This window comes from Oryctolagus cuniculus, chromosome 1 (genome assembly GCF_964237555.1).
Source record: "Oryctolagus cuniculus chromosome 1, mOryCun1.1, whole genome shotgun sequence".
NCBI classification, from domain to species: domain Eukaryota; kingdom Metazoa; phylum Chordata; class Mammalia; order Lagomorpha; family Leporidae; genus Oryctolagus; species Oryctolagus cuniculus.
The window spans coordinates 196,374,394-196,386,637 of NC_091432.1; the positions used below are offsets into that span (position 1 = coordinate 196,374,394).

The window sequence follows — 12,244 nt, forward strand, 5'->3', positions numbered from 1 at the left end:
GCAGGACGGGCGCTCAGACGCACGGGCTGGGAACCTGAAAGTTCACTCCCTCAGACTTGTTTCTCAGACTCATCCAGGAAAGCTCATCTTGCCATGGGCACTCACGGGGCTCCAGACCACCACAAACAAGGAACGGTCCACACAGCAAGAAGCCGGTTGGAGTCTGATTTTCCAACATCCCCATATGAAGGCAATACTCCAAGCAGGAAGCACCTCGGGCTCTGTTTCGCTACATCCTGGACATTCCCCAAGTCCCTGCTCTGAGAGCCCTGGCAAACTGGGCCTGCAGGAGGTGGGGTCTCTAGGGGTCCATCCGTGTCCAGTCTCCCCTACTTGTCACAGGCAAACACGGCTTTCCTGGGAGCAGCTCCTCCTTGAGGCTGATTATCTGGCAACCCCACCCCCTCCCCCGAGTGAGCACACCCCTCGTTTCCACTACCATCAGAGGAAGTACGGGGTTCCTCCTCATGGCCCAGCCCAGGGCACCCACCCAGCACGTGGTCATTGCTGCCCAGAGCCTGCCCAGCTTGTCCCCGCCATGATGTCGGAGCCTTCTACACACCTCTCGGGGGAGGCCTCCACACCAGCACCCCCGTGCCCCAGCTGGGTCCATGCACAAACCCCCACAGAGGCTGCCAAGGGTGCTTCCAGGTCTCCTGCAGGAGGGCCTGGAGCTCAGGCTCCTTTATAAGCAAGCCATCTGGGACCCAGGGCTCCTTCTGCCCCCTGCCCTCCAAGCCCTGCCAGCCGGAGCCAAAATGGGCAGCCTTCTGCCTCCCACACCGACCAAGAGACCCAGGAACCCCGGGCGCTCATCGTGAGGACTGCTCCGGCAGCCCCAACGGCTTCATCTCCCACTCCACGCAGCCGGCCTGGCTCAGGGGTCCCGGCGCTGGCTGGGAGGACTGGCAGTGGGAGGTGGGCCAGAGGCCCCTCAGCAGCCAGCACCCTCACTGCCTTTCCCCTCCCGGGGCGCCTCCCTTCCCACCTGCCAGCACTTTGCATCCACAGGCTGGGCCACTCCTCCCACACCTGGGGAAGAGATAGAACTTGAAACCTGCTGGGCCCAGCCCTGTGCAAGGCACTTCATCTAATTTTGCTTTCTTCTTATGGTTTTAGCTCCTGATTTTTTTAAAACATGGAAAAACGTGTGTGTGTGTGTGTGTCTCTGTGTGTGTGTTTGTGTGTTTCACTCTCCCAATGCCTGCAGCAGCCAGGGCTGGGCCAGGCTGCAGCCAGCAGGAACCCAAGTACTTGAATAATTTCGTGCTGCCTCACAGGGTGTGCATTAACAGGAAGCTGGATCCAAAGCAGAGCCAGGAGCTGAGCCCAGGAACTCCAAGGTGGAGGGCCAGCCCCGGAGGCTCTGCCTTAACCACTGGGCCAAACGCCCCCTACCCGGCCCCTGACTTTTACAGCCAGACGGTCAGCTGGGAGGGTGCATTCCACCTAACTTGTTGGTCCCCATGCTGGTGCCCCATCTGCCTGAGCTCGCCTCCTGGGGGCAGACACTCAAGGCCAGCAGGGGCTGAGGGAAGACGGTGGTCCCAGCCAGCAGCGATTCCGCTCGGCCTGCCCCTCACACACGTTGCAGGAGACGCAATGCCCCGCGGGAAGGGAAGGGACAGTGCGTGTGGGCACGGGGGAGCCGGGGAGCCTGGGAGCCGGGGGTCCCCCGCCCCGGGCATGTGGGAAGCGCTCTGTCTTCTCACCGGCAGAGCCCCCACCTCCCGCCGTGGCTGTGAGACGTACGGTAGTCAGGCGAAGCAGGCCTGTCGGCATCGCTGCTGGGCTGCGGCTGGCACAAAGGGCGCCCCGTTCTGGCTTCGCGCCTCTCTTTCTTCCCGGCAGAAGAGGAAGAGCCTCACCTCGGGTGGCCGCGTGTCTGTTTCTCTTGGCAAAGGAAGAAACTCAGCACACGCCCGGTGGCCCCCGAATCTCTACGCCCACCTGCCTTTCGGGAACGAGCGCCCACCTCTTTCTCAAAACATCGACAGAGAAACGAACTCTCGCCTTTCCCGCACACAGCACGCCGCAGGTCAGCCTGGCTCCTGCATATACAAAGCCCGAGTTTCAGGACGAGCGCTTCCCAGGGGTGACAGTTCAGTCATGCCTCCTACCCGGACTCTACACACTCTACACACCTCGGGGGTAGCTGCTCTTGCGTGTTCCCTCTTAATCCTAAACCCTTTTAGGATTAAGCTCCTGGGGCGAATGCACGGTTCTGTGACCGCGGCTCCTGCGCACCGGCAGAAAGGCACGGGCGGGACGCGAGCGCCCTCTGCTGGTGGTCACTCGGGAGTCAGGCACCATTTGACACATCCTGTCCGGGGAAAGGCGGCAGCTCCTCTAACCCCACCCTGTGCCAGGTGTCGGAGGAAGAAAAACTCTGGAAGAGAAGTGGAGCGCTCACACTCTGCTCTCCCTAATTTGCATGGCCTTCATTGCATTCTTTCCCCCCCACCCTTGAAATTCTCTTTAATCATAGACTCCCATTATCAGAGGTAGGGCATGGAGAGAGAAGGAAACATTTTACCATTTTAGAAGTCCCCATCAGCTAATCTTTAAAAACTCAAGTGGGCCGGCGCCGAGGCTCAATAGGCTAATCCTCCGCCTTGCGGCGCCGGCACACCGGGTTCTAGTCCCGGTCGGGGTGACGGATTCTGTCCGGGTTGCCCCTCTTCCAGGCCAGCTCTCTGCTATGGCCAGGGAGTGCAGTGGAGGATGGCCCAAGTGCTTGGGCCCTGCACCCGCATGGGAGACCAGGAAAAGCACCTGGCTCCTGCCTTCGGATCAGCGCGGTGTGCCAGCCACAGCACGCTGGCCACGGTGGCCATTGGAGGGTGAACCAACGGCAAAGGAAGACCTTTCTCTCTGTCTCTCTCTCTCACTGTCCACTCTGCCTGTCAAAAAAAAAAAAAAAAACTTTTCAAGTGGACGTTCATAAAAATAAATCTAGACACAGAAGATGAACTCAAACTGGATCTTAGACTTAACTGTACAGTATAAAACTATAAAACTCCTAAAAGGCAACATAGGAGAAAACCTAGCTGGCCTCAAGATTGGCAATGACATAAGGACAGCAGAAGCACAAGCCAGGAAAGAAAAAATTGATACATTGGAATCCAGCAAAATTAAAAATCCTTTAACTGGGGGACCGGCGCAGCAGCGCAGCGGGTTAAAGCCCTGGCCTGAAACACCCGCATCCCGTATGGGCGCCGGTTCTAGTCCCAGCTGCTCCACTTCCAATCCAGCTCTCTGCTATGGCCTGGGAAAGCAGTGGAGGACTGCCCAAGTCCTTGGGCCCCTGCACCTGCATGGGAGACCCAGAGGAGGCTCCTGGCTCCTGGCTCCTGGCTTTGGATTGGCGCAGCTCTGGCTGTTGCAGCCAGTTGGGCAGTGAACCAGCGGATGGAAGACCTCTCTCTCTCTCTCTCTCTCTCTCTGTCTCTCCTCTCTCTGTGTAACTCTGACTTTCAAATAAATAAATAAATCTTTTTTAAAAAAAAAAAATCCTTTAACTGAAGACAATGCTTTTTGTTGCACAAATAGTGATGAAATGCAAATTCCTGCCAGGAAAAGATAATATTGAAATATAAAATACCAAAGTAGTGGTCGGCGCTGTGACACAGGTTAATCCTCTGCCTGCAATGCCAGCATCCCATATGGGTGCTGGTTCTAGACCTGGCTGCTCCTCTTCTGATCCAGCTCTCTGCTATGGCCTGGAAAAGCAATGGAAGATGACTCAAGTGCTTTGGCCCCTGCACTTACGTGGGAGACACGGAAGAAGCTCCAGGCTCCTGGCTTCAGATCCACTCAGCTCCAGCCATTGCAGCCATTTGGAGAGTGAACCAGTGGATGGAAGACCTTTGTCCCTGTCTCTCCCTCTCCCCATCTGTAACTCTACCTCTCAAATAAATAAATAAAATCTTAAAAAAAAAAAAAAACCAACACATAAAAGAATAAAAGACTACTGACAGATTCTTGCTCTGGTTGGATTATTTCATTGTTGGGGTGGGGGTGGGGGCAGAAGACAGGAGTGCATTCTGCTACAGTTATTCATGGCTAAGAAAACAGGAAGAGGCTGGCACCTCGGCTCACTAGGCTAATCCTCCAGCTGCGGTGCCGGCACACTGGGTTCTAGTCCCGGTCGGGGCGCTGGATTCTGTCCCAGTTGCTCCTCTTCCAGTCCAGCTCTCTGCTGTAGCCCAGGAAGGCAGTGGAGGATGGCCCAAGTCCTTGGGCCCCTGCACCCGCATGGGAGACCAGAAGAAGCACCTAGCTTTGGATCAGCACGGTGCGCCGGCCGAAGCGGCCATTGGGGGATGAACCAACAGAAAAGGAAGACCTTTCTCTCTCACTGTCCACTCTGCCTGTCAAAACTTTTTTAAAAAAGGAAGAAAAACTACTTGTGGGAGGTGCAAGCAGCAAAGCCTTGTCCCAGGAATAAACTGCCACCTCCACCTTAGCACCTCAGTGCGTGACCTCCCTATCAGGCACCATAAAACCTGATGATTTAGGTCTTGAAACCCAACCAAATATCTCCTTGTTACCAACAGCCAGGAGGCTCTACAAGCCTCAGGTTCAACCCAGCATTCAATGGATCACATTAAATTTTTTCATTGTTTTTAAAATTCCATTATTAATAAAAAGAGAACTCAATATTAAAGAATATGCACTTAGTATTTGGCTCAAATATATAAATACCAAAGCAAGCAAAAAGAAATAAAGGCAAAAATAAGACAATGACAGGCATGAAGTGACTAATAAATCCAAGAACTACTTTAATAAAAAAAAAAACCTTATAATATAAGCAAGTGTCTAGAAATGTGATCAAGAAAAAAAGGAAGAAACACAAAATGCAGGAAGAGAAGTGGAATAGGAACAACAATAGATATCAAAATTTCCTCCCAAAATGAAGTCTATAATCTTAGCTCACCCCTCTCAAAAATAATATTAAAGGGGCTTCTGTTCAAACCCAAGAGAGAGCAACCCTTCGCCAAATCTCCAGCTCGTCTTCAAATCTCCCAGATTGCTCCTGAGCCACAGAAATGCTCCCCAAATATTCACCTTCATTACATAAATTGGTTTAGCTTCCCTGACTTCTTTGTGTTTATAGTTCATTCCCCCCATTACTGGATTTTTCTCTACCACAAAGAATGTCCCAAGATTCGATGCAGCCCGCCAAAATCCCAACCATTCTTCTCTCCTGATTTTCAAGTTCTATCTGTTCCTCCCCTTCTGATCCTTCAAGCTAAAGTGCTCATAAATAAACCAATCCACGCTCCATGTCCCCCCAGCCCCACCCCATCACAATGCTTCAGAAGGTCAAAGTCAACACTGGACAGTCAGCCCTCGGGAACCAAGAGGAATAATTCCAAGAATTCAAGGGTGCTTCACTATTTGGGAGCCTAATATAACAGGTCACATCAACCTAACACACCAGAGAAACCATGGCATCTCAGTGAGCGCTAACAGTTCCTTTTGAAAAAAATGCAGTTGGTATCTCTATGAAACAGGCAGTGATTGAAGCTAAGGGCAAACAGAGAAAACGAATTACTTCTCCAGCTCTAGTGCTAAGGAAATCAGATTCAGAACATGAATGACCTCCATGTATGTCAAACTCAATTATATTTGCCGGCATTTGGCACAGCCGTTAAGTCACCACTCGGGATGTCTGCATGCCAATTCCAAGTGGCTAGTTCAGGCCCCAGCTCCGCTTCTGATTCCAACTTCCTGCTAATGTGCACCCTGGCGGCAGCAGATAGTGGCTCAAGTAGACTTGAGTACTTGGGTCCCTGCCAGCCATGTGGGAGACCCAGATGGAGTTCCTGGCTTCCTCCTGGTTCAGCTCTGGCTGCTGCAGGCATTTGGGGAATGAATCAGTGGATGGAAGATCTTTCTGTTTCTCTCTCGCACACGCTGTCACTCTCGCTTTCACTCTCACTCTCCCTCTCTCCCTGTCTCTCTGCTTTCAAGTAAAATGAAAATATATAAATACTTCTTTTTAAATTTTGGCTTGCAGGCTACCTGTCTGTCTCTAGAAGGGCCAGGGAACACTTGGATGAAAGTGATATGACTTCTGCCGGCGCCGCGGCTCAATAGGCTAATCCTCCGCCTTGCGGCGCCGGCACACCGGGTTCTAGTTCTGCTCGGGGCACCGGATTCTGTCCCGGTTGCCCCTCTTCCAGGCCAGCTCTCTGCTGTGGCCCGGGAGTGCAGTGGAGGATAGCCCAAGTGTTTGGGCCCTGCACCCCATGGGAGACCAGGATAAGTACCTGGCTCCTGCCATTGGATCAGCGCGGTGCACTGGCCGCAGCATGCCGGCCGTGGCGGCCATTGGAAGGTGAACCAACGGCAAAAGGAAGACCTTTCTCTCTGTCTGTGGGGAGCAGGGCCTGTCTCCTGCAACATGGCGAAATAAGTACTGAGACTACCGAGACTAGACTAGACCACTGAGACTATTAAGACTAACTCTATGCATCTGATCTCCCATCATATGGCGCTGAGAGAGAGTAAACAAATCTTACACAGCTGCTTCGTTAATTAGCTGATTCCTGAACCAACCCCTTAAAAGGGGGAGAGAGACAACATGTGCGGCCGCGCCCCTCTGAGAGAGTCGGTCGGAGAGCTCTCTGGTGCCGCTCCTCCGCAAAAGCAGGGGAGCGGTGGGGGTGCCGCTCCTCCGCGGAGGCAGGGGAGCAGCAGCAAACCCGGGAAGGGCCGGGGAAAGAGAACAGTGCAGGGTCTGGTGTCGTTCCTCGCAAGTGGGGAAGCAACATCTCTCTCTCTCTCTCACTGTCCACTCTGCCTGTCAAAAAAAAAAAAAAGTGATATGACTTGTAAAAATTATCAGCCATTTTTATCAGTTATTAATATAAATAACTGAATACCAACTGCATTCCACTGTGATCTAGTACTTTTTTGTCATAAAACTTGGTTTCGTTCATATTCCCAAATACGTATTCCCTGTAGCTAATTTACACCATATAACAAAATTCAAACTATCCACATTCGCAACGCCCAGAAAGGACCACTAATGAACCTTTTAATATATTTTCTCCTAGCATGAGTTTGGAAATATAAGCACCCCTGAAGTTTAATAAGGACATACATTTGTCACTGATACGATAACAATCACGTCTATGCCCCACACCCCTCCACGGAACATCAGAGGCTATCAGACTAAAGAGTTTCTCTAGATTGTCCAAGCAAGAGATTCCACCTTTGTCTGCCCCCAAGTCCCTGGGGGTTGGATGCCCTCCTGTTGGTAGCAGAGTGGCTTCATGTGTGTGGTTTGGAAAACAGCCCTCCCAATCGGTTCTACACCCTCAGGGTCGAGGACATACACACACACACACACACACACACACACCAGTTGAGCATCTCTACCCTAGGAGATCCGTGGATGACTGATTGGGGGAGGGAGGCTCCCTTGAAACTATATGAATGAGGAGACGGTCCATAGCTTTCACCAAATTCTCCGTCTGTGACTCTCTCAAAATGTCAGCAGCCCTGGGAGATCAAGTCCTTTCCAGAGAGCCGGCCAAGCCCTGACCCGACTGGGCCACGTCAGCGGAGCCTGAACTCACTGAGCTCCAGGAGCTGGTACCTGCTGGCCCGGGCCGCACCTGGCGGGAGCCTGCCAATGCGCCACACCTTGCACCTTGCACCGAGTTGCAATCCCGCAAGACAACTGGTCCCCAGCCACGGCCACGGCTTCCAGCCCGCAGACTAGCCACACACACTGGGTGCAACCTCTGCGCCAACTTCATCTGGGCTGTCGTGTGCAAGGGCCTGCAATGCACTCACTCCAAGTTCACCTGCCACTGCCATTGCTGCCCAGACCGCTGCAGGCCCTGGGACCTGGGCTGGGAACCGGCGCGAGAGAGGGACCCAGAGCAAGACCCCAACACAGCCGAGCCCGCGAGTGGGAGACACCTGATCTTTCTCAGGCTGAGACCGAGCAGATCAAGGAGCGCATGGCCAGATCAACAGCCACCTCTTCAGGAGCCTGTTTCTCTTCAGAACAAGGACGGCTCCTACACTGGCTGCATCAAGGCTCAGCCTACACTGACACACCCTGTCTCAGTGCCCTCCAGCAGGAAGCCACCCCCCCTTGCAGGATGCCCCAGGGCACCCAGGGCGGGCCCAAGGATGCTGTCAGACACCTGGGCTCATGAGGTCCCTGAAAGTCACCCTCTCTGAGCGAGCTGAGCCTCATGGCCAAGTGTGTTTTGGGAAGCTGTGAGATGATGGACAGCCTCTGCAGCTCCTGCTCCTGGTGGGACGCAGTGACTCTGGGGAGGGGAACCGGGATGCCTTCAGCATGCCTGAGCCGTCCAGGGAGAGAAGGAACAGCACCTCCGCCAGATCTTGTACAAGTATGCTTACTGCCAGCAGATTGAGAGGCCTTTACGCCTGCCCCTGGGGGCGACCTGTAACCCCTGGATGGCAGAAGAGAAGGCAGCACCAAGAGTGTGCTGTGTGCACATGACAGGGCCCATGAGCGCAGGTGGGAGCCCTCTCTGTGAGAGAATGAGCGGAGACAACAGCCAAGGAGCTGGCCCCCGTGTCCATCAGTGGGCGTGGCCTTGCGCCCCGCTGCCCCTCCCGTCCTGGGCTGTGGTGGGCCAGGGCTGCCCTGGGAAGCTGCTTAGGGCTTGTAGCAGTGGGGGAACAGACAGAAGCCTCCTTAGTTTGTGTCTCAAATACGAGACTCTTGGGGACCCTCCAGACAGAACAAGGTCATGTTTGCAGGGGTGAGGGCCCTCATCTATGGGGATGGGTGATTGTGTTGGGTCTTGGCCGGGGTCGCAGGAGAGCCCCAACAGATCCAGGGCTGGGGGCTCGGAAGAAGGCAGGTATCAAAGAAGAGTCTACAGTTCCTTCTACAGGGCCTCCAACTCCTCCCACACCCTGGGCTCACAGTGCTGCCACAGTGCTCGGTGCCTGCTCCAAGGAGCCTGTCCCTGGGCCAGGGGCTATGTGGATGTGCGCACTGGGCCAGGACCGCACCTGGCTTGCCAGCCAAAGCGGGGTCTTTCCTGCAGGTGTTCTGGATGAAGTGTGTGTGTGTACGTGGTGTCGTGTGGCCTCAGCTGAATGCCTCCCATGGGGAATGGGATGGGGGTGATGGTCGCCAGCAGGGCCTGAGGCCTGAGAAAATCGGCTGAACAGAGTTAAGGATTCTCTGGGGTTGGGGGGGGGGGGGGTCCTTCCCACCTTTAATATTCTGACACAACTGGGTCTGGCCCATGTAATCTGCCTGTTGAAAGGCAGAAGATATGGGAGACCCAGAGGACAGAGGTGGAGCTCGGTCTTCCATCAGGGGCTTTGGAGGAAGCAATGACAGCACAGTGGTTAGGCCACCTCTGGGGACACCCACATCCCATATCACATGCCTGGGGTCCGCCTTCCTTCTAATATGCACCCTGGGGGCAGCAGATGCTGGCCCAAATATTTGGGTCCCTGCCATCCAAGTGAGAGACACAGCTCATGGCTCCTGTCTTTGACCTGGCCCAGCCCTGGCTGTTGAAGGCATTTGGGGAGTGAATCAAGGGATGGATGATCTCTCTCTCTCTCTTTCTCTCTATCTCTCTCCCCATCATTCTACCTTTCAAATAAAAATAAATAAGCTTTGCAGAGCAGGGGAGAGGAGAAACAGGGAAACAGGCTTATGAAAACGTACACAGAGCCCTTTCTCTTACTTTCCCAGTGAGCCCTCTACTATCTGACCATGTGACCACACACCAATTATATCTGCCTAAAAATGTTGCCCTTTCCAAGAATATGCCCAGGACAAGTGTCTGTCCCGGTGTACTCCCAGCTATTCTTGAGACAAGAACAAGAGCCACTAACTCAGGGTCAAATTAAGAAATAGGAGGAAACCCAGCAGCATACTTTCAACACGGAACATGCACTTGATGCACTTGCCCCAAGGCCTTCATCTCATGAGTACCACAATCTGACCTCAACTCTGGTTCCAGCCAGTTTCAAAGTCTATATAACCTCCAAGCCAAAGAGACACTATTCCCTTGAACTGCTATTTTAATTAAGAGATAAATAAAATATATATGTCTTATTTTTTAAACCCCTTACCTATTGTCTTCTGAAGTATTGACTCTGAAAACAAGTTATATAAATGCCAACAAAGCTTTGTCCTGCAAAAGACAATTAAAAAATTCTTGATCAAATGCTGCCATCTGGTGGCCACAGATGACAAATTCCCCAAGTGGACCATTCATGGAAAATAGAGGGAAACCCTCAAAGGCCATAATAACCAAGTTTGTTAATGAGGACTGGTCATCAGGAACAGTATATGGGAAAATATTAACATGCTCAGGTGCCACTAACTCTGCCCTGTAGGAGATATTTCATCCATAAACAATGACGTCAGAATGTTTCCAAAGGCAACGAGGCTGACCTGTGTTAACAGGGTGCTGGTTTCTGTATGTTTCGATCTGAAGGATGCGTGGTTTCATTCACTCAGCCAAATTTTGCTGGGATCCTGTTATGTACCAGATACTCTGAATTTCCTGAGGTACCTGATGGAAACCAAAAATAAAGTATCATTTCTTAGCGAACCTCCTAAGACCAGGGCCCCATCAACAACAACAGATGGTGCAGGCCTCAGCCTCAGGTAAGTGTGAGTTAAAAGCTTTTACCTATGGGGACGTTTTTTCTCATGGACATGAAGGAGGCCTATGGGCTATCGGCTTCACAGGGGGAGAATTTAAATGGGTGTGCATATGAGGGCCTCTACAAAATTTGGGTTTCTTCCCAAAGCCTGATCAGCTGAAGGGACAATGTTTTAGTATTTGACCTATCTCTTCCCCTATTATCATGAACATTTTCCCTTTTTGGGTTCAGAAGAAACAGTGTGCAGCCCTTAGCCCCTGAGTAATGTCTTTGTAACCTCGTGAGTGCTTGTGATGGTGGAAATGCTATGTGCAGGAAGTAGGAGTCCAGCTGCTCCTCGGGCTCCCCAGGTATCCCCCTCAGCCCAGGGCCTGACCCTCCCTCCAGAACACAACCGAGGGAAGAGCAGCACAGGCTGGTTCCCTGGTGAGCCCGGATATGGAGGTGCCTCACGGAAACCCCAACCAGTGCTGTAAGAGCACCTCCTGTCGCTTCTGGAGGAGTTTCTGCACGAGATCCTCGGCCAGGAACTGATTACTTAACATGAAAACATAATGGAGCTCTTCCTGTAGTCCACATTAAACAGCACAGGCTGGGAGCACGACAATGGGTCGCATCAACTTCAACCCACAGGTGCCGGAAGTCCAGGGCTGTTTGTCTTCCCAGTGTTGGACTACAAGATAGCAACCTGGGGCCAAGGCAGTGATCAGCAGGTTGGGGTGATGTGTGCAATAGTAGACAGCTGTTGTTCTGCAAATTGCTCCTCTCTGCTCCATGTAATTCTGGTGAGGTCATCAGCCCCAGAGTCCTTCACTCTCACCTCAAGATGAGATGGCCACAGTATGCCATCCTCTCGAGGGAGACTGTGATTCATCTGGAGATGAGTGTTGCTCTAAGCAGAGCAATCAGGGCCCTTTCTATGCTTTGGTAGGAAGGGTAGGGAGGAAGGGTTGCTCACTCCAAGGCCCACGGGGAATCTTTTTTTATTTATTTATTTATTTATTTATTTATTTATTTATTTAATTTTTGACAGGCAGAGTGGACAGTGAGAGAGAGAGAGACAGAGAGAAAGGTCTTCCTTTTTCCATTGGTTCACCCCCCAATGGCCACTGTGGCCGGCGCACCATGCAGATCTGAAGCCAGGAGCCAGGTGCCTCTCCTGGTCTCCCGTATGGGTACAGGGCCCAAGTACTTGCGCCATCCTCCACTGCCTTCCCAGGCTACAGCAGAGAGCTGGACTGGAAGAGGAACAACTGGGACAGAACCCGGCACTCCAACCAGGACTAGAACCTGGTGTGCCGGCGCCGCAGGCAGAGGATTAGCCTGAGCCGTGGCGTCAGCCACCACAGGGAATCTTTAGATACCCTCTGGAGAGAGCCAACATGGGAAAATTAAACTATGAAACAGAAAAGGGGGCCAGTGCTGTGGTGTAAAAGGTTAAGCCTCTACCTGCAGTGCTGATATCCCATATGGGCACCAGTTCAAGCCCTGGCTGCTCCACTTCTGGTCCAGCTCCCTGCTAATGCACCTGGGAAAGCAGCAGCAGATGGCCCAAGTACTTGGGCCCCTGCACCCACATGGGAGATCCAGAAACTCCTAGCTT

At 52.7% G+C, this 12,244-nt stretch overlaps 1 pseudogene; it reads left to right on the plus strand.

Annotated features, from left to right (window-relative positions):
* The first annotated feature begins 541 nt into the window (after positions 1-541).
* LOC127493449 (ras association domain-containing protein 1-like) lies at positions 542-9,839 on the plus strand (annotated as a pseudogene).
* The last annotated feature ends 2,405 nt before the right edge of the window (positions 9,840-12,244 follow it).